This window comes from Camelus ferus, chromosome 3 (genome assembly GCF_009834535.1).
Source record: "Camelus ferus isolate YT-003-E chromosome 3, BCGSAC_Cfer_1.0, whole genome shotgun sequence".
Lineage (NCBI taxonomy): Eukaryota > Metazoa > Chordata > Mammalia > Artiodactyla > Camelidae > Camelus > Camelus ferus.
In genome coordinates, this window is record NC_045698.1 from 99,797,236 (window position 1) to 99,825,174 (window position 27,939).

At 48.0% G+C, this 27,939-nt stretch overlaps 1 protein-coding gene across 4 annotated transcripts in view; it reads right to left on the reverse strand.

The window, feature by feature from the left end:
* FGF1 (fibroblast growth factor 1) overlaps window positions 1-27,939 on the reverse strand; it is a 94,513-nt gene that overhangs the window by 36,896 nt on the left and 29,678 nt on the right. The window contains exon 1 of one of the 4 annotated variants that reach the window (XM_032477018.1): window positions 9,417-9,570. The exons of the other annotated variants lie outside the window; for them this stretch is intronic. The gene's annotated coding sequence lies outside the window, so the exon portion shown is untranslated. Of the gene's footprint in view, window positions 1-9,416; window positions 9,571-27,939 lie in introns of those variants that run through there. 4 annotated transcript variants of the gene reach the window in all.

Consider the following 27,939-nt stretch of genomic DNA (forward strand, 5'->3'; position numbering starts at 1 on the left):
TCTTTGATTCTTTTTCCTCTGGTAGATGATTCTGATGTGTGTTGTTTAGTTAGAGGTATGTGTAGTTTTCGTAGCTGTTAGGGTTATCGATCTCTAATTACACGTGATTAGAGAATTTATTCTGTATGATTTCAATTCCATTAAATTGATTCAAACTTGGTCTGAAGAAAGTGGAATCACAGGTATGATTTTTTCCTCATTAATAAACCTAAATCTGTGTACATCTCCATTTGTAATGGCTGCATAGGATTATAGGATTCCGGTATGCGGACATGCAAAACTGTGTTAACTAATCCTCTATCATTGGACATTTAGGTTGGGTACTGTTTGCCACCATTATGGACAGAATTGCTGTGGTCATCTTTGCCTACCAGCCGTTATGTCCTTAGGAGGATTTATGGAAATGGAGTTGCTGGGGGAAACCATACGTGTTTTGTTAAGGTTCTTACTCAAACTTTTCAGAAAGTTTTTACCTGTTATGGGCTTAAGTTCCATTTCTACTCCTTGACTTATCTGTACTTCCTTTCTGATTTCGATGTCTGCTCAAGGTAGAGGAGAAATTAGTTTGAAAGTTTCTGACCTGCTGACTTTGGTTTCAAAGTCCCCTCCTAAAACAAGACCCTTGCCCCCTTCACCTAAACTTGCTCCGAGGATGCCCAGCACCATCCGTGAGATTTCACCGCACACGTTCCTGGGCCTGTGTCCCAGCCTGAGGGGTGCCTTTGCAGTAGTGCAGGGGAGCAGATGCCCTCAGGCGGCCTTGGAGTTGTCTTCTGTCTCTGATGCTTCAGGCCCCTTCACTCCTTTGCTGCACTGCCCTCATCTCTCGCTTCTCACAAGGCAATCCTGACCTCTGTTCAAGTCTCACCTCCTCTAATTCATAAATTTACAGTGAATTCCTGCCAAGGGGTACCACACCCTCTACTTAGTAGACGTGGGGCTCTTGTGTGGCACGGAGCACAGTGTACTGAGGGCAGTAAATACTTGCTGAAGTAAGAACCCAGCATCTCCCCGACTTGGGGTGAGGCTTGGCACAGCTAAGTTTAAAATGGCAGAGAACTGGGAATTCTTGCTCGCTCAGCATTCCAAACGGTGTCTGTCCTTGTATGTAAAGTAAGGGAAAACCCAGGTTCTGGGGAAGAACCCACTGTGGTTCAGACCAGCAGGTGCAACCTCATAGGCAATGAATGGAGGCAGGTCGCTGGTCCTCTCTGAGTCTGTGTCCTCCCCTCAGCAGTGCCTGCTCTTGGGGTTGTTGCAGAGGTCAAACTTGATAAGAACCTGCAAAGTGAATGGCACCGTACCCAGCATGTGATCAGCCCGTCACAAGTGGCATTATTAATGTCTCGTATTTGGGGAATTCACAGCATGATACAGCCTCCCTCTGGGTTGGGGCTGTGGCCTCCCACTCCCGTACCCCTCTGCGTGCGGCAGGAACAAATTCTAAACCTCCCTGACTCCATCCTTCCATGTAGGTGGGAAAACGCCTGCTCTGGTTTGGGGACCTCCCTTTCTTTTCACCACTCATGAGATTCAGCTGATTGATTAACTAGAAGAAGATAAGGCTCGTCAGGTGTCCCCAGGTTGATCACCCATTGTTTCTTAAAGCTATATAATTTGCATCTATTCCTTCGGTTTTTTAATACCTTTTCCATTAATTGTAATTAGAAAGGCAAGGTTTGGGTATCTTAAGGGCATTGATGCGTGGTAACAGTTAAGAAGGGACACTACAGAGGAAGACAAATACATGATATCGCTTATGTGTGGAATCGAAAAAATGATACAAATGGACTTATTTACAAAACAGAAAAGACTCACAGCGAAAACAAACTCACGGTTACCAAATTGGAAAGAGGTGGGTGGGATAAATTAGGAATGTGGGGTTAGCATATACAAACTACTGTATATAAAATAGTTAAACAGGGTCCTACTGTACAGCACAGGGAACTATATTCAATATCATGTAATAACCTATAATGAAAAACAATATGAAAAAGGATGTATATGTGTATAACTGAATTGGTGTGCTGCACCCAGAAGCTAACAAAACACTGTAAATCAAGTATACTTCGATTAAAAGAAAAAAGATGGGACACTGCACAGTCAGGGAGATCTGGGTTCCAATGTGGATCTGCATTTACTTGCTGGTTGACTTTGGGCAAGTCATTCCACTGCCCTGTGCCTTGCTTTTCTCATCCATCAAGTGGAGATGATAACAGTAATGATAATGATAATGATAATAATAATAATGCCCTGTAGGGTGTTTGAGGATTAAATGAGAAAATGCGTGTAAAACGCCTAGCGCATTGTATTTGTAAGGTGTCAGTAATTGTGAGTCACTGTCATCACCATGCTTCATTCCATCCTGTCATCACCTTGCCTTTGCACAGTCCTTGCCTATGGAGTCCACTCAGTCAGTGTCAGCTTAAGTGAACAAAATGAATAGAATATGTGTTCCCATCCCCTCTTCCGCCCTGAAGGTGAAATGAACAATCTTCATGACTGCAGATCCGAACTATAGTTTGTGGTGTTTTACTTTGAACGAGGTTTCCAAGTTCCTGACTTTCGGGTTTCCAGGAGCAGACCAGAGTTTCTGACCTGAGCTGTGCCTTATGTTACTAAGCACAGGACAGAACGTTACCGCCGCATCCTGAGCTTTCCTCTTCAGAGTGACGCCTACCTGCGTGGGAATTGGGTGCGGGTCCCTCCCCCAGGGGTCCTGATTCACTGGGCCTGGCTTGGCGTGGGTGCCCAGGCTAAACAGACCTCCCCTAGGGATTCTGATCCATACCAGGGTGTGAAAACCACTGGTCTGGGGGATCCTTTTTTTTTTCCCCTACATCAAGAGAGAGGGAAGGAATTCAGCCTAGAAGAAAGTGGTCAGCTTGATTATTTTTCTCATTTTAGCAAAGTCACTAAAATATCTCCAAATCTTCTGTCCTTGTTTTCTTTAAAAGCAGTGGCCCAGGGGACATTGCCCATTTTGATATGTTTATTTTTTCCTCTTTCTTTCCATTACTCATATTTCCTTTACTGAATTATTGTTTGTCCCTGCTGGGGGTAGAAAATAAAACAGGGTAAGGAGAAATGAGTGCAGGCTCTAGGTCTCTCCTGCCCCGTTTTGCTGGGCGAGGCTGGGGCTGGGGCAGGAAGGCTTCCTGTCTCGGCAGTGAGAGGCCCAGGCCGACCAGCAGGCTTACCGACGCATCTCACCTTGATTCGTATGGCAGATTATGGTAGCGCCTGGTGAAAAGGCCCAGATTTTTCTGAACTGAGCCAGAAGATAGTTCTGAAGAATTAACTGGGGCCTAGTCACAATACACAAGCCCATAGGAAGATGAAATCAGGCCTCCCCCAGAGTCAGGAAGGTCACGTGGCTGAGGATTGCAATGCAGTTCTGTTACGTTCCTGTTTCTCTCTGCCTCTTAATTTATTTGGTAAAGTTGTCCCAGCTGTTCAAAGATCTGAGTACTCACTCATTGGCTTGACACATATTTAATGAGCACCTACTATGTGCCAGACTTGAGGAATATAATGGAGAACAAGGCAGATATAATGAGGCCCTCTTGAAGTTCACATTCTAGTGGGGAAGACCCACCGTATAAGGGATTCCCAGAGAACTGAATGTTATAAGAGCAAAGTCCAGGGCACCCTATGAGCCCGATAATAGTTAACTACAGGGGCTGGGAGATGGGAAGACTTCCTGGAGGAAGGGGCATTTATATTCCTAGTGACCAGGGAGGAGAAGGCAGCAGGAAGAGCATGTGCAAAGGTCCTGAGTCCAGAAAGAGCATGCTCCACTTGGGGAACGGAAAATAGTCCATGATGGATAGGCAAGAGGGCTGTGGCTGGGGAGGCTGGCAGGGCCAGATCAGGCAGAGCTCTGCAGGCCTTTATCTAAAGGACTGTGGAAAACCACCAAATAATGCAGGCTGCCGTGTGACATAATCAGATTTGCATTTTTGAAATGTCACTCTGGCTACTGAGTGGAGAACTTTGGAGAAGAGGCAGAAGCAGGGAAACTAGATATACTCGGCCAAGGAGGAGATGGCAGGACCTCAGGCGGCATGGGAAATGTGAGTACAGGCCAGATGTGGTGTCCACTCTTCCGGCCACCATGTCTTGGCTACACGGGCCCAGTGGCCTTCTCTGAGAGAGACAGCAGCATCCAGCCAGGGTGTGGTACCAGGAGCTGAGCTCAAGTCGGATTTGAAAATCTCACCACCAGGTTTACCAGGAAATATATTTTCCACGTGAGATGGTGCTGCTGTGGGGTGTGGGGCTCGCTGATCTTCTGGAGCAGGCTGGGAAGTGAGGCACTGTGGCATCTCAACAGATGAGAGAGTGCAGGGGAGCCAGAGGGCCCCGGCTGCCTGACCTGCCAGGCTGGGCACTAAGGACTGTTGTCCTGGCCCTTCTCCATCCTGCCCTGACTCACCGGATGACTGGACCAATCGTCTGTCCCTCGGCTGTACGTGTATGACCTCAGGAACCGAATTTCCGAGTCATGCTGCTATACTTGGTAAAAATCTCCAAGGCGGTGTCATCTCTGGGAGGTCTGAGGGCAAGTCAGATGGCCTGGAGGGGACAGAGTGGACCAGCCAGCTCTCGAGATGCCTTTTGGTCTTATGGTTCTCTGGGGCTTGGTGACACCAGAGGAGATGACTAAGGTCACCTTCAGGGCACTTCATTCATTCAGCCAGCAGGTGGTTGTTAAAGAGTCTACTGTGTTGTCAGCCCCATCCTCAGACGGTGAACAGAGCAGCAGCGTCCTACCCCTGTGACCCTATATTCCAGTCATTTCCTGAGGTGTGACTGGTGACCCACACTGCCTCCGAGCTCCTCTGGTCTAGGACTGAGCGAGAAGGCTCAAGGGTTCCCTGGCATCGAGTCCATCAGTGGCCTCCAAGAAGGGAAAAAGTCTTCTGGTTCCAAGCTGGCTCTCACCTCTGAGCCTTAGAACCTGCCTCCCCTTGGCCTGTAGCTCTCTGCCGGCATTGCCCACCGCCCACCAACCCTCAGGATTCCTGCTTCTCCCTCAGAATTCCCCTCAGGTGTTCCTCGCATGAGCTTCCTGAGCCCCAGGGCCAGCCCCCCGGTGGTCCCTTGTCCCTCCCTGTTGCACTGCAGCTGCTCACTGCCTGTTCCTCCCACTCGACTTTGCTCCATGGGTCAGAATCCTTGTCAGCTTTTTATCTCCAGTGTCTTATGCCGACCTGGCACATAATACACTCTTAAAAGTATTTGTTGAAAGGAATTAGGGTCGGCGGGGAAGAGTGGTCTGGGGCGTGCTGTGTAGTGTGTTGGTTCTCCTGAAAAGTCACCTGCTACACCTAGATGTCCCCTCGTGAACCAAAGCCTGAGAAACTCTACTCACTTGCCAATTGCCATACTGACCCCAAATATGAGTATTTTCAATGGATTAAATCCATCTGGAATTAATACTATGTATTTTCTAAAGCCATTGATCCCATCTCACAGAAACTAACAAACCAACCAGGGAGATGCAGAGTCTGCAGGAAGAGATGGGGTGGAGTCGTCTGTTGTCAGTCACTAATTAATTCAACAAATATCTCCTAAATCCTATGATTTACCAGGTACTGAGGATGCACAGGCAAACAAACAAGCAAAGTCCCTCCTTTCGTTGTCTGTTTTTTTCCTATCAGGGGAGATAATAAAGTTTCTTAAAAGTGAGTAAGAAAATCTTTCAGTGCCAGTGTCTGTATCTCCCTGTGGAAATCAGATAGCAGGTGGCCGGAGGTGGCGAGGGCACTGGAAGATGGAGAGTGGCTGAGGGTGTCTCTGGGACAGTGACACTGAGCTGAGATCTTTGAGGATGGGCAGGAGTTCAGCAGGTGGGCCCGGAGATGTGTGCAGAGCCACGTGCGTCCTGCTCTGTTTCACCAGCTGGAGAAGACTGTGTGGTCCTCCTGAGCAAGGAGCTGGCAGAAAAGAGATGACAGGATGCTAAACTTCCTCCCAGTCGTTAGCCCAGCATAGGCAAGGGACTCAAGATAATCCACCAGTTGTAAGGGAGAGGGTGCGAGAGTTGATATAATCTTTGTAAAGGACGGATGCGTCTCAGAGGGCCAGTGCTGCCTCCTTCCTGAACCCGTCCTGGTCCTCACCAAGCTGAAATTCATTGTTTCCTCCTGCGGCATCCTGCAGCTTGTTGGCTGGAGCTGTTTGTGGCAGTTACTACCTTCCACCCTGCAATTAGAGTTATTTGCATCCTCTGTTTGGCCTCCCTAGTGAGTTTCACCTCCTCAGGGGCAGGGATTGGATTTTCCGCGCTCCCTTCCCCCACGGACACGCACTCTTGCCTTGTACTCAGTGCATATCTGTGGGCATTTATTAAACTGAGTAACTAAAATTTCTGGCCAACACTTTGGGAACATACCTATTTTAAAACGAATTTGATTTAGGGGATGGGGATGATAATTTTGGAGCATGGAACTCTGGTGGGAGACTCACACCCGGATGCTTCTAGTGGAAACCGTTGAATGCCTCAAGGCTTTGCAGTAGGAGTGGCAGGATAAGCAAAGAAAACTCAGAGGGGCACAGAAAGGGTCCGGGGCAGGCAATGAGGACCAACTGGGCATTTTGCTCTTTTGGTCTTGATGGTGTTAAAAAGCCATTGAAAATTGTCTTGTACTTCTTGCAACACTATTCCGTACTCATCCGGGTTTGCTCTGAGATTTTGCTGTGGTTGGCTAGTTAGTTGATTTGGGGTTTGGCTGAGGTTTCACGTCTTTTTGTGTTTTCTTTGTCATTTCTTTGAGGGGGGTTATTTTCTGTATACACAGAATATATTGTCCTGAATAATCTAGATATACGCAGCTACAATGTATTTTTGTTAGTATTAGTATTTTTGAAATTGAATCAGTGTTCGATCTGTAATTCATATCAAATAAAAACTTAGTATCACTACTGAAAATATAGAACTAGTATCACTTGCCACAGAAGGTAATTAGAAGAGTAAATATGATAAAAAATAATCCATGTTGTGAAATGTTAAAAGTAAAACGTATGTAACTAATTAAATCTAGTTTATTTGTACTCTTATTAAAGGCTTCATAGGTATCGTCTATGATTTTGTGTAGCAGTTGGAGTAGCATAAAATTCTCATCTTCACAGATGAAAAATCTGAGATTCTGAGAAATTAAATAGCTCCTAGAGTTAGGAGATGTTTTAATCTAAATCATTTAGTTTGCAAATAGAATATTGGAGCTAAAACATAGACTAGAAGGTGGGCCTGGAGATGATTAACTTCTAAATTGCATACTTAAGTATTGTCTGTTTACTTTTGTAACTAAAAATACAATGTAATAAAGCATAGGAAAACAAAGCAAAAGACAAGAGGAGAACGGAGCCCTGAACTGGGAGGAGCGAGGTAGAGCAGCCAGGATGGTGGGAGGGGCCCGCTGACCCTGGGCTTCCTGGGCCACCACATGGCTGCACTTGGCAGTGACATCGCCTCAGTTCAGGATGGGGAATGGTGGCCCCGTAAAAAAGGGGTTACATGGAGTCAGGGAAGGGAGGAGAGGAACCAGGTGCTTTACTTCCTCTGAGCTGTTGCTTATTAACTAAACTCAAGTCCATTTTCCTTGTCCCCTTGGACTGGGGGTAAAGTACTGGTGGTGGCCTGAGGGGATAGTTCTGTGGGGCCTTTTCGGGGTCAGAAAACTCACAGGCAGTCAGCTTTGTTTACATCAGCAAATCCAGCTGCATGGTGCAAGCTCTTGACCGGCCACTGACTCCCAACACAAAACAGATGTCTGGGCTACACAGAGGGAGCACACAGGGCTTCTCAACTGGTAGGACTTTATCTTGATGAGTTAGGAAAAAGACAGGAGATGGGTGGCACTGGGTGTGCCAAGAGCTGACAACAGCAGCGACTGAATAGACCTGGCTTTGTTCTGGCTTGAGCCACGTGGGCTCCGAGAGTTGATGCTCAGAGCGGGCTGTAGAGGTCAAACTGCATTCCTGCCTGGGAAAGCCAGATGGCTGTGTGTGTTGGACTGTGGGGTTGTGAACTGCCGGTAACCGGGCCATAGAAAGAGATGGGGTCCCCCAGGCCAGAGGAGGGGAAGTGAGGTCAGAACCAGGATTCAGATTGGAGCTCAATCCTAAAAACTACTCCTCTGCTTTCTGTCTGTGTAGCCTTGTTGAGTGTCATTTATACAATAGCTTGTGGAATAAATCCCTCCTGAGAAATAAATGGTTACTTGATTACGCTAATCATTATGTTAAACATATTCTAGATAATGCTTACCAACTAGAAATAGTAATAAGTAATGAAAACCCAAATCTTCCTAAAAGAACCAGGCACATACACCAGATCCAGTGCACCCCAGGAGGCCCCCACGTCTCCTGCCCACTCATTTGAACAAAGGAGCTTGCATTCCATATTATGCCCCACTCTGTTTACTGATACTCGTTTAGGAGATTTGCAAAATTGAATACAGTGATACAGTTCTCCCTTGAGGAAAAAGATGAAGTCGAGGCAATAACAATTATTTAAGATCCAAAGAACTATGGTTTTAAAACACGGTATCTATACACATGCATTGGAAAGAGAGACTACAGCTCACACACACACACGTATACATACCCCCCAGATTGTGACTACAGCCATTATTAGGTGGGAAGGTTATAGATGATTTTTGTTTTCTTCTTTATATTTTTCCACATTTTACTATTTTTTTCACAAGTAGCACGTATTATTCGTATAGAGACATTTTTATGTTAAAAATCCATGAAAAATACTATATATGCCCCTTGCTGCAATCTAGAGGTTAATACCCTGAGTTATCGCTAAAAATTCCTCACTGAAGTCCCCTCTGGGAAATAAGGCTTTTTCCCCCCTTGGATAAAATTTGAAAATTTCTCAGTAGGGAGCAATAACTAACCTGAAGATTCAAGATGGTACCCATGAGAGAGGTAATGGCTAAGCGAGTAGGCTTCCAGTCTCTTAGCATAGGGGAAAAAATGTTTTCTCCTTCTATGGTGCCCATTTTTCTTCATCTGCCCCTCACTTCTTTGTGTCTTCTGTCAGCTAACTCTTAGAGTCAAGTAAGTCTACATTCGCGTCCCAGCTCCACAATTTGCTAACCACGGGATCTCGGCCAAGCCTTTTATAATCTTGGTGCCTCCGTCTGTTCGTTTGTAAACTACCAGGCTTATTAGGACGATCAGATGGAATAATGCGTGTAAGCACAGGGTAGCACAGGCAGTAAAGGCTGGCTGTCACCATGATCCCATTGGCTCTCCGGATCATCTTTTCTAACTGCTTTGCAGAGACCATGTTTCTGCAGTAGCTGGGCTCTGTAATCTCAAGTTCCTGTGGCCTTCCAGCATGGCCCCAGGAACACCAAAAAGAAAAGAGGAAAGCTCAAAACATCATTCCTACTTACCTGCTGGCAGTGGGCTTGTTTCCCCCACAGAGCCTCACGGTCCTTGGTTGAGCAGCAAACTTCACTCACTCAGGAAACCACTGAGAGCCTGTGGCCCCAGGGCCTGCTTGCCTCAAGAAGTCAGTGCTCTCTTTAAGCATTCCCTTTTGGGTTTTCTGACTCAGTATCTTAAGTCATTCTGAGACAGCCTTCTCCTCCCCACCTTCCTCACTTCTACCTGTTGTCCTGAACATGTGTCATCCTTTTTGACCACCCAGCATCTGAAGCCCCATCCTAGATGTGAGGGATGCCCTCCCCCTCCGCCCCCCAGGTCTTGGTCTGGCTGGATCCTTCTTACAGTGGGATTCGGGGTTACCACCGTCTCAGTGGCTCTCTGGGCAGCCCCGTTTATTATCATTGAAGGTTACTTTTGGTTGCTTATAATTCAGGAGCCCAGTCAGCTCCTGCTTGTCCTCCCTTGGCATAAATCCTTCAGCTGTTAGTTCCCAAAACTCTCTGTCATTTGATGTATTACGTTCTGCAGGCTATGGTATTTTATTGTACTTGCCTGCTTCTTCCCCCCCTAGACTGCGAGCTCCCTGAGGACAAGGACTAAGGCCATCTAGATGACTGCAGCATCTCTGTCAGGGAGCAGAGTGTCTGACCCATAGTAGGCCCTCTGCAAACGCCAGATGAATGAACCAGCAGCCACCTAGGAGGGGACCAGCACCACCACGGTAATTTCACTTAGAGAACCAGTTAACTTGCCAACTTGCTGATGACCTGGCACCATTCCTAGTCTGATTCCAGGAGAAACCAGATTTCCTTTAGGCCTTGGCAAGGAAGACAATATTCCAGCAGCGTCCTGAGTGGGAGGGTGTGATGTTGGCTGCGTCTTAAAGTGGGTGAGTAATCCCCTAGGCAGCACTTAGCTTTTAAACCCTGGCTTCTAACGTGGTCATCTCCTGAATCTCCCAGCTTAAAATGGAAAGTGGCATTACTCATGGTGAAGAGCAGACAATAAAAAAACATTTAGGTGGAGCCCGTCACAATGGGATGAGTATTCCCTGGTGATGGGTGAGAGAGCATCTGTGCTCTGAGGGCTCACAGCCCCGGCAGACAGCTCAGTCAGAGCAGGGTTTTTGAACTACACCTCCGAATTAGCTCATCACCCAGCACCTCGCTCTTTGGGGTGTTGGAAGACATTGCAGTTTCTCAGCCCACACCAGGCACGATGAGAGGAAATGCCCGTGAATAAATTCAGTAGGTGGTATAAAGCAGCAGTTAGGAATTTAGGTTGTGACATCCAGTGGAGCTGGGTCTGAATCCTAGCTCTTCTTAGTCACTAGCTCTGTGACCCCAAGTAAATTGCTTAACCTCTCTGATTTTTGCATTCCTCATCTGTGTGATGGGTTAAATAATAGTATGTACTACAAAGTCATGAGAAAAGGAAATCAGATGATCTCTAGTAAAGCCCTTATCATAACGCCTGGCTCGTAACCAACGCTTAGTAGACACTGGGTTGAGGGTGTTATTCTTGTACCGTCTTCCTCCCGCAGCCTCCGAGTACCTCTCCATCCTGTAGGTTTTCATGTGTCTTTTAATCCCCCCCACCCTCCATACCCTTACTCCTTCCAGGAGTCATCCTTTATCCTCTAACCCCCTTCTAAGCTGCGGTCACACCCCAGCCTCCCTGCGTGCTCACTCCTTCTCCATTTCTATCTCGTTTTTCTCTCACTTTCTCGGTATCTGTCAGCTAGTGTACCAAGACCCGGTTTCTGACCTGTCATTATTTCTTCCCCGCCTCAGAATCCATGGGCTGGCACCCAGTGAAGCAAAATGCACTGGAATAAATCGATCTGATTTTAATGACACCTCATGGACAGACTGGGCACAAGGTCATAAAATGGTCAGGGCTCAACACCAGTGGCCAGTGCTCCAGTGTAATGTACGTGTTCCACCAGGAGGCCAAGTGGACCAAGTCCAGTCTTACCAAGGCTGGGTGTGGAGCGGTAGTACTGATGGTTACATATGCAATATTTTTCTCAGGAAAGACCATACCACCAGTTTTTCTAATAATAGACTTCTTTAGTGAGTTCGTAAATTTGATTTAGATTTTTTTAAGGCGTGTACTCTTGGCTTCAAGTCAGTTACACGCAGTAGTATTTGGAAATAAACAAGGTCGTGCCTGTGTTGAGACGCTCAGCATTGTTCTAGGTAGTTCTGTGCCCATGATCTGGCCACTGACGCAGCAATCATCGCTTCCTCCAGGGAGAACACCTCCCACCTTTGATCACTGGTGACTAGGTAACCACAGGCTGTCATCTCAGGACATGTCCTAATCATTCATTTATTCAACATGTTTAATGAACAGCCTTTTATGTGCTGGGCTCATTTCTGGTTATCATGGCAGAGAGGGTAAAAGAACAGGATGCGAGTCCTGCCCTCCAGGAACTTACAGCCCAGCATGGGAGGTACATACACACAAATAACTCATGGGGGGCGAACGTGATGAGTGCTACAAACGAGGCAACCAGGGGTAATGGGAGTTCCCAGGAGGCACACATCACACGAATGATGGCGATGCTAGGGAGGACGGATTACTTGAGGTGGATTCTGTAGGTGACTAAGATCTCAAAAGGCTAAGATTGGCACGTACATTGGACAGAAGACACAGCACGAGCAAGGAATGGAGTTGGAAAATTCACCGTGAGAATAGGAGACAGGACACTTTGAATTAAGGATGGCGTGTATATAACAGTGGGGAGGTGAGGCTGGAAAGATAATTTATGGCCAGATCTTATAACTCACTTCCTGCTAACATCTCTACTTGAATGTCCAATAATTATCTTAAACTTAAGATAACTGGACACATCTGTTGGTCCCCCCTACTGAATCGCCCCGCTTTTCTTTCTCAGGTATTTCAAATCTTCATAAATGTTCCCAGTGCCTCAGCCCCAAAACAGAGAATTCACTGTTTCTGTCTCCATCTCTTAGCCCCATTCAGTTCATCAGCAAGTTCTATCTTCAAAACACATCCTCAATCTGACCTCTTCTATCTTCTCCGTTACTGTCACTACGTCCCGAAAACCGTCACTTCTTACCTGCTTCCTTGTTTCTACTCTTGCTCTCATATAACCGTGTTTAAGTCAGATCAGATCCCCTGCTTGCTGAAGACCTGCCAGCAGCTTCCCGTAGCTCTCTCCACGGGAAGACCGTGTCCTCCGGGCTCACCATCAGGCCCCAGCCTCTTCCCCGCCTCACCCCTCTCCTCTCTGCCCTTGCTTGTCCTGCTCCATCCACACTGCTGGCTGCCCTTCTCTTCCCTGAGCACACCAAGCATGGGCCTGCCGCAGCGTCTTTGCCGTGACTCTTCCCTCTGTCTGAAACACTGCTCCCTCAACCTGAAAGTCTCCTCTTTCCTTAGCCGTCTGCTTGTCCACCTCGTCACGGCTCATATCTCAGCTCGGATGTCACCTCTGCAGGTTACCTGTGACCATCCTGACTAAAGTCACCCCTTCTCAGTTTTCTTTCTCTCAGAACTCCAATTTTTCACTTATCTGAAATGCTGTCCGGTATTTGTTTATTCTTCTGTTTCATCACCATCATTTCTACTGACTTGTAGTTCCATGAGCCTTTGTCTTATTTACTGCTGTCTCTTTAGTCATCAGTACAGTCCTAGCCCAAGCAGGTAGTCAGTGGAATGCAGGTTTGTGGAATGCAGATTCCTGGGCCACACACCCAGAAATCCTGATTAATTTGTCTGGATTGGGGCCAGGCAAAAGAGGAGTTAATTTGTTTGAATTTTTTTAACCGTATGTGTATTTTTAAACAATGTTATACCTAGTACAATTCCCAGGTGGCTCTTACTTTTAGGCAGAGTTGAGAACCCCTGACCTAGAGAATGAAAATCCCTGTAGCATCTTGCTTCTCAAAGTGGGGTCCTTGGACCCGTAACCCCCAGGTACTTGCTAGAAATGCAGATTGCCAGGCTCCAGCCTAGCCCAAGAGAACCAGAATCTGCAGTTTAACAAGATGCCCCAGCTGACCTGTATGCATATTAAATTAAGAAGCACCAACCGAGCAGAAATACAGACCTGCTGAGGAGTAAAGGCTTTGAATTTGGCAGGTTGAGCTTGCTCTGTCTGCAGGACGGTGAAGTGAGCATGTCCCTCAGACAGTTGGAAATGTGGTTCTGAGGTCATGGAAAGAGAACTCAAAAGGAAATGAACATCTTTACCAAAATGCTCCTTGAGGGTTGGAGTCCCAGGGCTGGCTGAGGTTGTGGTTGGAGAGAAGGGCAAAAGGAAGGAGAAGACAGAATTGGTGAACTATAGGGGCATCCCCCGTGTGGGCATGAGGAAGGGGAGTTGAGAGAAGGCAGTGGGGAAAGAAAGAGACGGATGAAGAATGATCGCATGAGCCTGGGTAGGAGACGAGGTCAGGAATAGGGTGACCAGAAGCATCAGATTTTGCAGAAGCGTCAAGGGACATGAAGACCAAGAAATGACAACGGGGTTCTATCCAGAGATGGGCAGATGGAGGAACCAAGCGAGGGAGGAGAGGCTTGAGTCAGTGGTGAGCAGCTGGAAGCAGTGAGTCCACACCACCCTCCGGGGGAGCTCTGTGGTCGCACCAAGAGGAAGATTGTGTCTTGAAGGAGGAGGAGTGGGGAGAAGCTTTGCTCAAATGAGAGACCTGGGAATGTTTGTCAAGAAGGAAACTTCATGGAAAGGGACTGAATAATTGGAGATCAAGAGAGATTTAATTGATGAGACCAGGTCCTGGAGGGAGTAGGAGAGAACCACACTAGACTTACATGCTTGCTGATGCCTAGACTGACTTACACAGGATACAAAATAAATACCAAGCTGCCTTCAGGGAAGGAAACGGGGTGACCAGGGAGGCAGGGTGGCTTTCTTTTTTGTTTAAGAAAAACCAAAAAATAATTAAAAAAAAAACAAAACAACCCCTTGTGTGTGCTCTACCCAGATTTAACAAATAACATTTTTCTCAAGTTTACTTTAGTTTTTTTTCATATGAAAGAAATGAAACATCAGAGAGAAAGTCAAAGCTCCTCTTGTTTCCCTTTTCATAACATCTGTATCCTCCTTCCTCCGAGGCAACCACTACTGTGAGTTTAGTGTGTGCGTGCGTGTCTCCAATGCCCGTAAAGGGCGTACTCTGCTTGTATATATAGTTCTGCAGGTTGCTTTTACTCGCTCAGCATTGTAACTGAGACCTCTCCATTTTGATACATTGTCTGTAATATTTACTATATAACAACAAATATCACATAAGACATCCTGGAAGTTCTGACCTTAAAAATAGCCTGTTCTGTATTTGCATTTTTTCTCTAGGGATGGACATTTATGTTACTTTTCGTTTTTCACTATTATCCAAACTGCTGTCACAAATACCCTTGTACATGGAGAAATGTACTTATAACTGTCTACTCTTTGGAGTTTTTTTTTTTTGCCATATGTATTTTTAAAATAGATGTTTTAAATAAGAAAAATTAATTTTCTTAGGAAACTTCTCAGAGTATGATCCAAGGATCACCCAAATCAGAATTACGTGGGCAATTTGTTGTAAAATGCTGATTCCTGGGCCCTGCATCAGACCTACTAAGTCTACTACGTTATAATGAACCTCCCCAGGTGATTCATAGGCATCCTCTAGTTTGGAAGCACCGAGTAGACAGAAGGTTCCTCTGAGAGGAGGTGGGGGTGGCGGAGGGCAGGGCAGGTAGATGGTGGAGGAAGGGCTGTGCATGGGGAGGGGTGGAGCGTACCCTTGATTGACAGCTCCCCTATACCATGCACATTGCTACAGCCTGACATTTAAAGCAGATGATAACTGCGAAAGGTTCAAAAGGCCAGCAGAGATGAGTAGGGCAGTTTGTGGAGTCCACTGCTTAGTTAGTGGCTGTGTGCCCTTGGGAAGTCACCTAACCTCTCTGAGCTTCAGTTTCCCCATCTGCAGAATGATGGTGGCACTACTGCCCACCTCAAAGGTGAAGAGCAAATGACTTAAGGCATGTAACCTGCTTAACCCAGAACTTGAAACTTCTTACATGGCTGATAAATGATGACCATGGCGGTGAGGTGATGCTGACAATGGTGATTGTTCAACCCCCTTTGTATCCAATACATATCTTTGAGAGTTTGGCTTATAGCCTCCTTATTTGAAACTATAACAGCTGTTCATAGTGACTGGATGTTGTTTTAATATCACATTATGGACTGAGATCTGAAATATATAGCTTTCAAGTGCTCTATTACTCTCATGGAAAAATATGATCAGCACATATAAGCCGCTACAAGGCACAGGTTCTGGAAATGTGCTAACGTGGAGAATGGGAGTTCCTGTATTTTGGAGGTGAGGGACTGAGTTGGAGAGAGCTCAGCACACACGTACCCCTTGCAGCGTGCACGCAGCCAGATGGTCCCCCCCCCCGCTCCCGAGGAGCGAGCCCGTGTGAACGGGAGGGCGGGGTGAGGCAGCAGCACCCACGCCTCCCTCCCGTGAGCCTTTCGGGCAGGGCCAGTGGCTCAGAGAGGTGAGCGCTGGGGATCCCACCCGTAGACCACGGAGCACACAGAGGTAGCCCAGAGGGGCCCTGAGTCCTTCCTCCCTGAGCCTCAGCCCACTTCTCCTCTGTGCCCGGCTTCAGCCCACCAGAGCCTGAATCTTCCACCACGGCTGAGCGAAGTGGGCGAGACCCCTGGCTCTGAGCTCAGATAAAGTAAACTCTGAATCTCGGCTCTGCCTCCTAAGAGCTGTGCCACATAATCCTTTTTTTTTTTTTTTTTTTTTTTAACAGACTTTCTTAAAGAGCAGTTTTAGGTTCACAGCAAAATAAAGAGAAAGGTGCAGAGATTTCCCACGTGTCCCCTCCACCACGCAAGCACAGCGTCCTCCATCACCAGCGTCCCCACCAGACAGGTGCATCTGCTACAACTGAGTGGCCTACACTAACACAGTGAAATCGCCCCAGATCCATCGTTTAACATTAGGACTCACTCTTGGTGGTGTACGTTCTGTGGGTCTGGACAAATATACAGTGACACGTAGCTACCATGTAGTATCAGACAGAATGGCTTCACCTGCCTGAAAATTCTCTGTGCTCCCCCGGGTCATCCCTACCTTCCTCTCCCGGAAACTGTTTGATCTTTTTACTGCCTCCATAGTTTTGCCTTTTCCAGAATGTCATATAGTTGGAATCGTTTACGGATTGGCTTCTTTCTCTCAGTAAAATGCATTCAAGTTTTCTCCATGTCTTTTCATGGCTTGATGGCTCATTTCTTTTTAGTTGTAAAGTAATCTGCACCATGTGGACACACCACCTTTTTTTAGCCTCAGTTTCCTGGGCTGTAACAGGAGGAATGGGTCACATGGATTGAGAGAATTCATGGTGACGATAAGCTTGAATGTTTCAGTGTGCAGGACCAGGCTCTCTGCTCAGTGCCTCTTTCTGCACTTCCTCCTCTAGTCCTTCCTGAACCCCATCATGTGGTATATAATACATTTTACTCAAATGTGTCAACAAAATACATTCCTATTTTACAGATGAGGAAGCTTAAGCCCAGGGAGATTAAGTAATTGCTCCAGTCCGCAGGTCCAGGAAAGGACTGGTCTGTTATTCAAACCCAGACATTCTGACTTCGGGTCTCAGGATTGGGGCTGTAACCTCCCCAGAAAGTTCTTTACAGTGTTTGGCATGTAGTGAAAACATGTCGCCTGGTGTCACCTCTTATTATTGTTAATATTTTTGAAGCAGAGCCATTTAAATGGTCAGGTTGCAATTCTTTTCTAATGAGACATACAGAGCACTGAGATGTTGGGAAATCCCCTGATGCCGTGCTGCAAATGGGTTACAGAGCTGGGATAAAAAGCCCTGGGTACCGGAGGCTCCAGGTTGCTCTAAAGAGAGTCCTAATTGATCTTTAAACTGACGTTGACTGAGCACTTACCGGATAGGTTACCCGGTTCCATGCCATGACAACCCATTTTAGGAAATGGAAGTGCCCAGGATCCCAGCCCTGCTCTCCTTCTCCCCTGACGCTGCTTCCATGTTGCCCATCCCTCCTCACCTCCCTTCTCCCATCTCTGCCCGGGGGCCAACCTCTGCAGCCCGGGCACATGTCAGGGCACAGAGACAGCCTGGGAGCGCCTGGGTCTGCCCAGTGTCTGGCTCCAGGGGTGAGTGCCTTGGCAGCCAGCCGCAGCTCCTCGTCACCATCCTGGTGACAGTACACGCTGGTCCCTGGGCAGGCAGCCTCGGCCTGGGCACACCTGCTCACTCCCTGTCCCCTCCACTTCCTTCTGCCCTGGATTTCCAGACAGAGTCAAAAATGGGTTCACATCAAGTAAGATTTGTTTTCTTTCAGAGTAATTTTCCATTTATAGACAAGCCTTCTCTCGGGAGGCCCTGTCCTCCTTCCTCTGTCTCGTTTTTTCCTGGGTATTTGGGGATGAAGTCTTGGTGGCTGTTTTTGAGCCCTGTGGTCAGCAGCCCAGCCGGTCACTCATTCAGAATGTCTCCAGAAAGCCAGTGGTTACCCTGACAGGAGCGTATGCTGATTTCTGCGGCCTCTGAGACCTCCATGGACCTGTGCCCACATAGCCAGTGTGAAGTGTTAGAAAGAAGGACGTGACCTGGGCCAGCACGGTCCTCCTCGCAGGCTCATCCTGGTGAGATGACGAGGATGATAATTGCAGCAGTAGCAGCAGCTGATACTCACAGGAGCTCCTCTAAGTGCTAAAAGGGATTCACTTATTCCTGCGAGCTGGGTGCTGCTCTCATCTCCTTCACACAGACAAGGAAATAAGCACACAGAAGTGAAGGCCACAGCTGACCTCTCTGGCCTGGCCACCCCAGCATCCCCCTCCAGTCCTGTGTTCCAGCCACGCCAGCTTTGGTTTTGTCCCTTGGATACACTATGTGATCTCCTGCCACAGTTCCTTTGCACATGCTTTCCCTCTGTCAGGACCACTGTTCCCTCCGCTTTACAGCGAATTCACTGAGTCATCTTTCCCATCTCAACTGCGACTTCTTCAAGGATGCCCTACTCAACCCCCTCTCCCTCACCCCGGCCAGATGTCTCATTAAAGCTCTCACAGTGCCACCTGCCTCTCCTCCATGGCCCTGGTCAGTTTAAACTCTACTTTTATTTGTGTAATTTTCCGATTAATGTCTGGCTCCGCCTCTAGACCATAACGCCTTGAGAGCAGAGGCTTGGAAGAGCTGCCTTGTATATAATTCTATCATTGCACTTACCCTGGGGGGCTGAAATGATTTGCTTATGTATCTGTCTCACCCCGTGGTCTGTGACTTTCCTGAGGGCAGAGTCCAGGTCTTTTTCTAACAGCCTCGGCTCTGCAAATATCTGGTGAGTTGAGCTGAATGAACTGGATTTAATTGAAGAGTGTAACCTAGGGAAAGGCACCTGAATATTTAGAACTTTTGATGGAGCAAGCCCACAAAAGACAGTCGTTCAGAATCACCCCGTTGGAAATCTGGAGTGATTTTGGAGAGAAGGTTAGCTTTTTTAAAAAACCAGGTTCACTTATGATTTGGATAGCAGACCAGAAGGACCCATGACTTTCCCAAAGAAGCATCATATTACGGTTATAAATCCAAGAGCAGTGAGGACGAAAGGATGTCTGCCTCTCTGAGGTTCATCTGAAGTTTAGTAAAAGTCAGAGCATAAATAACTAGTGGAATCTCATTGGAAGTTGTGTTGAGATTTGGCTCCTGAAGCCCTTGGCCTTGCGTCATTTCCTTATCTCTCCTGGATGACCTTGCCTGGCTCACGCCCCAGTGCTGTTCTTACTGTCTTTGACTCCGTAAATGTTGGGGTCTGGTTGCAAGGAAGGATCCTCCTCTCTGGGCCTGGTCCTGTCCAGGACCTGATGCCCCTCAGTCTGGGGAATGGGCCTCAGGGCTTCCACACTTGAATGAAAAAGAGAGAGAAAGAGGGAGATACACAGAGAGAGAAGGGGGCTTCTCTTCTGCCCAAAGGATGAGCAGGGCCGGGGCGGAGGTGGGGGATGGTGAGCCATGGGTTACAGGCCTGGTGCTGACCCAGCAGGATATATGAAGGAAGTGCCAGGTAACTGCGGGCTCCCACATCCAAACAGCGCCCAGCCCCAGCTCTGCACACCTTGGCTCCAAGGAAAACGGGCAGTTTTTCGAAAAAGCTGTTTTCTTTCATCCTGCCTCCTCCTTCCTATCAAAACAGATTATGAGCGTGTCCCTTGGAGGATTGAATAGCCCCTTTCAAGAAGTTAGAAAGAAGCTGTTTCTGAGTTGAGAGGATTAGGCTAGTGAAATTCAACATTTGCAGCACATGCTAGATTAGCAGGTAATTTGAAAGCACGTTACTGAGGCTCCAGTAGCCCATCGTGACGCTCATAGAATTTCAAGTGTTTTGCAATAAAAACACCACCTAATTATCACACAGGAGGGATTAAAGTGGCACTGCCCCCCTCTGGCCCCCCATTGTGAACACACCCTGGCACGCAATAGGTACAAAGAACCTGTTCAGTGCACAGAGGACATTAATGTCTGCCCTAAGGTCCTGGCAACTTTCCAGAGCGGGACGGACAGAAGCCCTTAGTCTTAAACATATTTTGCTTAAAAGCATTGGGTAATGACACATCAAACTGTTTGCCATTCTCTTTGGGCTTCTAGACCTAGTGTCCACTTATCCAAAATTATGAATTTATTCCCGACAGTTAATAAACTTACGTGGAATCCCAATGGCTTAAACTCAGACCTAAGGTTTTTTTTTTTTTTGTAAGAGTCACTAAAGACTCATTCTTAAAGAGGAGACAGAGTCTTGCGTAACTTGAAAATGTAGCACAAATATTGAGAAAGGACGTCTTGGAGTTTCAGTGGCTAAGGCAGAAAAAAACTCAAAGATGTGTTGAAGTTAGAACTGGAGCCGCTTTCCAAGCTTGACGGTCAGGCTAGTCCTGCCCTTGGTGGGCTGGGCCCGGGCGGGTGCAGTGGCGCCGAGGTCCAGAAGAGGGCGCTCTGAGCTAAGTGTGTGGACCGCGGCGGGGAAATCAGGGCCCTTGAAAGAGGCTGTTCATGCTTCATCTTTGTTTGTCCTGCCTGTTTTTGTGTTCTCTGGAGGAGTGAGAGACAGTTTTCCCCCCTCTGTGCCAAAGAATGATCTGCAAATATAATTAAACTGATGATTTCACAGATTATATAGCAAATCCCAGACATATCATGTTAAACGTTTATTTAATGGCCTTCAGCCTCTGGTCTCCCTGAAATCTGTGAGCAAGTTTCTCACAGCACGGCTCTTCTAGCATATTTCAGCGGGCCCTCAGGAACCAGTGTCTTCTTTAAATGTTGACTCTAGGCCTAGAAGGTGGATGTTCAAACCAACAAGAGTAGACTGTTGCTTTCTCTCTGAGAGTGATTTGTGTTTGTTCCATATTTATCAGCTCAGTGACTAAGCGTTCCCTGTGCACAAGAGCCACCTTACCCACAGCGTCTTGATTAAAAAGCTATATAGTCATCAGATTGGGATACATGGAAGCTTGTTTCCAGTATATAAACTTCCTCAGGAAAACACCTTCTTCCCGCATTTCTCAGCCCCAGGCCCCGAGGGAAGAGCAGGCAGATTGACCAACTCCTTCCAGGAAACCGCACGCCATGCAGGCTCTGTGACGGCTGAGCCCCATGTGAAGATTTCGTCTTAGGGAAAGGTTCACCCCAGGGCCCAGAGACCGCTGTGCGAGGTTCACAGCAGCCCTGTTTGCCATAGCAAGAACTTGGAAACCATGTTGCGTCGTTAGTGGAATGATACGTTATACAGCCAAGCAAACCCCAGGCAGCCGTAAAAAAGAGAGCTAGACAGGACACAGAGGAGTGGGGGAAAGAATGCCCTGGAGCAATACGTGTGGAAATAGCCCATCACTGATTTTTTAAATTGTATGTGTAGATACATAGATAGAAACTTGAAAAAAATGATGGCCTGCAGAGAGTGGGATGGAGTCCGTGAAAATGCATCACAGGGGTTTTTCTAATTTAAAGGGGAAAACGATAACCTTTGTAAAGCCCTCCGAAAAGGACAAGAATGCCATCGTCTCACTCCTTCCCTTCATCCTCCAAACTTGCTAAGTGTCTGTCACCTGAAGACCCCTCCCCCCACTCCCTGGGACCCTCTAGCTCCCACGGCTCTCTCAGCTTCCCCCGCGGCCGAGCATCCCCCTAGAAAGTCGGCGCTCCAGCCCCTCTCAGTCACCCCCCGCCCTCTGGGGTCCTCCTTCCACGAAGATGCCCTTGGAAAAGCTTGCCCATGGTGTCCTCCAAAACTGGGCTTGCAGACTGCTGACCCAGGAGCTGGAGGTGGCCTGGGGACACATGCTTTGCTGGAGCCACGTTGTGGTTGTGGTTGTGGTTGTTCTTGATCAGTTCGACATCGACCCATGGGGAGATTTCACCTGGAACTCGAGCTCCCTGTCCTCTTTAACCCTCAGAAGATCTGACCCATTGCGCCCGCCTTCCTGCATTACTGGAGCTGAGGGGCAGCCTGACCCTAGTCTCCACGCTCTCTCCTGTGGGCTCTCCTGCCCCCCCCGGGCAGTAGTGCTTCTGGTCTCACTCTAGACCGTCCTCCTCTGTCTGGTTTCAGTAAGAGCTCTGGCTTCTGGGTCCTCCTCTTTAACTGCCCTTGCTCAGCGTCCTTTCCTGGCTTCTTGTCTTTCAGCCCTGCTTTGACGTCCAGCATCCTTCCAGGGTCAGTCCCAGGTGTTCCCTCTTAACCACATATGTGCTCTCTCGTCCCACCATGCGCCCTTGCCTGCCTCAGCTTCCACCCATGTCTCCAGAATCCCTAACTGCCTCTGCTTTAATAAGTGACAGTGCAGTGGTTACAAAGTAACCCAAACTACAGACCTTAGTCGGATTTCCTTTCCCTCACTGCCCACAGGCATCTTCTAATGGTTTGACCTAAAGAGTCCTTACATTTTCGTTCCTTTCCTTCCCTCCCAGCAGTGTCTTGGGTCAGGCCAGCAAAGTCTTGACCCCTGTCCAAGGTGATGGCTTCTCATTTTTTCTCTCTGTAGCTTATTCTCTTACCTCACCCACCGCACCTCCAGCTTTGTCCTCCCAAACCACAGATCTGATCACGCCTCATCCTTGCCCAGGCACCCTCTGTTACTCCTCACTGCCTGCAGGTCAGAGCCCAGACTTCTTAGCTTGGCATTCAAGGCTCTTTATGACCTGGTTCCAACCTTTATTCATTCAGGCAACAAACTGAACACCCGTATGTCAGGCTTTGGAGATACTTTTGTGAAAAAAGTAAGACATTGTTCCTGTCCTCATGGGACCACATTGAACTTGGAACTTTACAGATAATACACACACACACACACACACACACACACACACACACATTACAGGGCAAAGAAAGAAAAATTCGGTCTCAAGGAGCCAAGACAGAGAATAAAGAGTAAAACCAACTCAGAATAGGTGATCAGACAGAACTCTCTGAGGAGGTGACAATTAAGCTGAGACCTGAAGAAAGAGAAGGTGCAGAGATCTGGGGGTAGCTCATTCCAGGGGAAACCCCTCCTTCTCTTACCTGCCTCTCTTTACTCCCTTTCCTGTCTACTCAGAACTCCATGCAGGCTGAACCATCATCCGCACCTGTAGACACTGTTCTCCGGGGGTGTTTTCTGCCCCACTGTGAACTTCTCAAAGGGAGGAACTTCCTTATGCATTTGGGTCCCTAGTGCTTTGTAAATACTTGGCTCAATAACTGTGAACTGAAAAAACGGATGGATGGATGCATGAATGAATGGGTAGATGGACGGGTAGGTGGATGGTTGAGTGAGTGGATGGATGCATGGATGCATGGATATAGATGGATGGCTAGATGGATGGGTGGGTGGGTGGATAGGTGAGTGGATGGATGGGTGGGTGGAAGCACACATGCTTTGAGCTGAGCTGAGTGTAGTGTCTTTCAGGGACAGTCACATAACCAGCAAAGCTGAGACCTTGAGTTTGCTGGAGTTGGCTTGTGCTGGGGTAAGAGTCCCTGAAAAGTGTTCTCACTCAGGTTCTCTACCACTTTGGTTGCATGTCATTTTTCTATTTAACCATCCTTTTTACTGTGAAATGGGCATGTATTTTTTTTCCAAATAAAAAACAATAACATTAAAAAAATTTTTTAAAAATAAACAGCCCTTAACCAGATCTTGCTTCACTTATAAGGGAGATTTGTGGATAGAAAAATGGGAGGCAGTGTACACAGTGCTCAAGTACCCAGCCTCTGCCGTCAAATCACTGTGTTCAAATATTAATCCAAGCTCTTACCCACAGTAGATCCTGGGAAACCTCACCAAGCCCTTGGTTTCTTTATCTATAAAACGTAACTAGTCAATGTACCTGCTTTCACAGTACTCCTGGGAGGATTCAGTGACACGTGTAAGTGTTATGACAGCACCTGAAACAAAGTAGCAGCTCAAACACCAGGAGCTGCCACAGTTAGAGGACTGATGTTTCCTCAGCCTGACCCATCCTAATGCCTCGAAGAGCTTCTAACAGAACCACAGCCAAACATGACAAAGGACGTGCACTTTGAGCTGTTTTTCTGGTTGTCAAGGAGAAATTCTCTTGTGCAGATTCCTTGACTCCAGAGCAGGCCCCTGGAAGCGGCCGCAGACACGGCCACACTCAGGCGGGGGTCGGATTCGGACCACGTCCCGGCGCCCCCTGCCCGGCGCGGGCCCGGCTCACTGCGGGGCCGGTCAGCCCCTCAGCAGGCCCAGGTGCAGGTCACTGGTTTTGTCCCGCAATGTGACTGTGGTTGCTCTTTGTCTGTAGTCGGGGCTTCCCTCCTAAGACCTCGCCTGTTAGGTAACAGCCTCGGTCTCACCCAGGACAGGAATCTCGGCGGTCCTGTTAGGCAGCGCTCCACCCACATTCCTCCGTCTTCGGCCACCCTCCCTGCCCCTCCCGGAAGTGTCATCCAGCTGTCAGGGGAGGTCACTCAGCCTCTCACTGGAGGATGCCAGACACTCAGGTGCCGCTGGGGCCCGAGGTCTCAGGGTGAAGCCCTCCGCCTGCTCTGTCACTGCCCACCTGGCGCCGTTGCGGCCCAGGCTGAGGTCCTGGTCTCCCTGGCTCGGTCAGGGCCGGGGCGGCTCCCTGGCTGACTAGCTCTTGCTGGCCGTGTGCGGGCCCCTCGGAGTCTCTGTCTCCCAGCCCAGGAGGTCTGCCGCTGGCCCTGCTGCAGGTCGCCCCACCATGGCCTCTGGCTTTCATCTCGGCATCCGCGCCCCACGGGCGCAGCAGGAGCTCTGGTGCAGACCGCACCCGCTCGCCGTGGCCTCAGGCCTGTCCACCCTCTCATCGCTCCAGGCCTCCCCACGTAGCTGGGCCGGAGTGCCTTCAGCTCATCGGAATTTGCCAGACACAGCCACCTCCATCTCCCTGTGCATACACGCGCGTGTGCACACATACACACACATACACACACTCATATCTTCTTCATGGCTGACCCCCAGTGGCCAGTGGGCTCCCCCGTCCGCGGTGGTAGAAACTCCACAGTCTGTCTGCCCAGCCCACCAGCCCTTGCTGTGTTAAAAGGGAGCTCGAGCAAAACTTCTCTCCACAAATCTTGGCAGTTGAGCCGGCGGCCCTCAGTATTCAGCGTTCCCGTTTCCTTCCCCGGCTCCGGGTGACTGGCCTCCTGACCCAGCCTCTGGGTAAGAGGGCTCCAAATGGAACATGGTTTAAAGACTGCAGGGTGGGGATGGAGGGGTCAAAATACATTGCTTCCTTTTTGCAAAATATTCTCCCTCATACAACCATTCCTCTTCCAGGCCTGCTGTAGCTAAGCAACCAGTGTCCTTCAAGGCACTTTCCTTTGTTCCATTCTTCCTTATGTTCATTCAGCAACTGTGACTGAGCACCTGTGACGTGCAGGCACTGTGCTGGGCATCGGGTCAGTAGCTGCCTTGCAAACATAATACAGATATTCTCACCTCCATGTGGAAAGATGCTCAGCATCATTAGCCATCAGGGCCGTGCCCATCAAACCACAACGAGATGCCATTCACGTCCACTAGGACGGCTCAAATCAAAGGATGGATTATAACAAGCGTTGACAAGGATGTGGGGAAATTGGAGCCCTTGTACCTCACTGGTGGGAATGTAAACTTGGTGCAGCCACTTGGGAAAACAGTTTGATAGTTCCTCAAATGCTCGTCCATGGAGTTGCCTTAAGACCCAACACCAACAGTCTCACTCCTAAGAATACCCATGGGAAATGAAAACATATGTTTGTACAAAAACGTATGCACTAATATTCATAGCAGCAATATTTATAGCAGCCCCAAAGTGGAAGGAAGCCAGATGTCCATCAAATGATGAGTGGATAAATAAAATGTGGTGCATCCATACAGTGGAATATTTTTTCAGCTGTAAAAAGGAGTGAAGTACTGATAAAATGCTACAACATGGATGAAACTTGAAAACAATATGCCAGTGAAAGAAGCTGGTCACAGAACACTCTGTATTATATGATTCATTCATGTGAAATGTCCAGAATAGGCAAATTCATAGAAACAGAAAATAGATTAGTGGTTGCTGGGGCTGGGGGAGGAGGGACTGGGGAATGACAGCTTAATGGGGGTGGGGGTTTTTTTTTAGCGTGATGAAAATGTCCTGAAATTAGACAGTGGCAGTGGTTGCACAACTCTGTCAACGTAGTCAAATCCACTGAATTGTACGCTTTAAGTGGGTGAGTCGTATGGTGTATAACTTATGTCTCAGTAGAGCTATTTAAAAATGTTCTCATCTCATTCTCTGACTCTCCCTTTTCTGGTTTCTTAGCTCTCCCAGGACGAGTATGAATTCAACTTTTGGTCATTTTAAAACTTTGTCCAACACCTTTATTAGCGTCCAATATTTGGAGGCTAGACACCAATTTAATGGTTTTTCAACAGTCCTTTTCCATTAGAAGTGAACCTTCAAGAGAGCAGGGACTCTGGTTTTGTTCATGTCCACTATAACACAGAGCCTGGCACGTAGTAGGGTCTCAGAAGGATGTGCTGAATGAACAGGTATTTCATGGCGTTTACATCCCAAATGGACACAAAAGCCCAGCAGTGATTGTGAGTCGTTCATTCACTCAGCACGTGTTTCCTGTGTCCTCGCGGTGCACAGAGTGAACGAACAAAGCAGACAGGTCTCTTCCCTGGGGGCGCCTAGCACAAAGGAAACCTGTCCCGAGCAGGGTCAGCACTTTGATCAAACCCTGAAAACAAATAATGCTGAACCTTCAGTAAAGGTTTACGTAGATGGACAGTGGAAATTTTGTTCAAGTGGGGCTTTGTGGGAAGTTAGGCTGAATTGAGATAGTCGTGCCAAAAAGGAGAGATTCTGAAGGATAGGGGACGAGTGAGAAGAAACTTAATCAGGAGAAAAAGAAAATGGGCATTTTTTTCCAATAGGACTGATTTTGCCCGTTAGGAGGCATGTCCAAGCTGTGATTTTAACTTCTCGTCGAAGTGGGGAGGAAGATGGGGAAAGCGCAGAGTGCCAAGTCTCCCGCTTCATCTCCAGTGTCGGGAAGTCTCTGAGAAGAGATGTGCAGGGAAAGAGTGACTCAGTGGCTGGGAGGGGAGGGGACAAGGGTGCTTCAAAGAGATGGGGAAGATTGCCTTTAAGTACAGCTGCTGTCCTCACTGTGGAAAATCACAGGAAGGGCAGCCAAGAGGCTAAGGCAGAGGGCAAGAAGATACTCGATGATGACACAAGCTGGGAAACCAAGAGGCCAGCTTGTAGATCCAAAGCCCACTGTGGGTGAGGGAGGTCTTGGCGTCAAAAATTAAAACAAGGAAACTTGTCCAGTTGGCTTTTCCCACACATACCACCTCCTTGTTCCACATCTCTTTTCCCCGTATTTTCATTTTGACACACAGGGATTTGAGAAAGCCTTAAGTGAGAAGGAGGTGTGAAACAGGGCTAGGATGTGATTAAGACGTGAATAAGGCTCTTGAACAAGGCAGGGTCAGGCCAGAGGGTCAAGACTCTTGGAAAGATGGGAGGAGGCAAGGAAGATGTGGGAAGAACAAAGTTCAGGGTCAAGGATGATGCTGCAGAATTTGGCAGAAATCACCAACTGGAGTTCAGGAAAAAGGAGGGTTGGGTCAGAGAAAGACCTTGGGCTGAGGAGGCTTCTGAACTAGGAAATGAACGGGCAGAGCTGCAAGGATCTTCCTAAATGGGTCACCTGACCTGGCAGCCAGAGGACGCACCCCCAGGGTTCAGGGGGAGCTTGAGACTCGGGGTGAGCCCAGCGCAGGGGAGCCTGTGAAGAGGAACAAGGCAAGGTTTTCTTTTTCCTTGAAATCTGGTGCCTCTGTTGTGTTTTTGGTTTACTTAGCTGACTGCCCACCAGAAGGAATGAGTGACAGAGACGGCCCATCACCTTTGGAGGCGATGTGACCTGGTGGCTGGAGACAGGGATTTGGGGCACCGGAGGTTGCCAAGGACCCATCCAGGCTC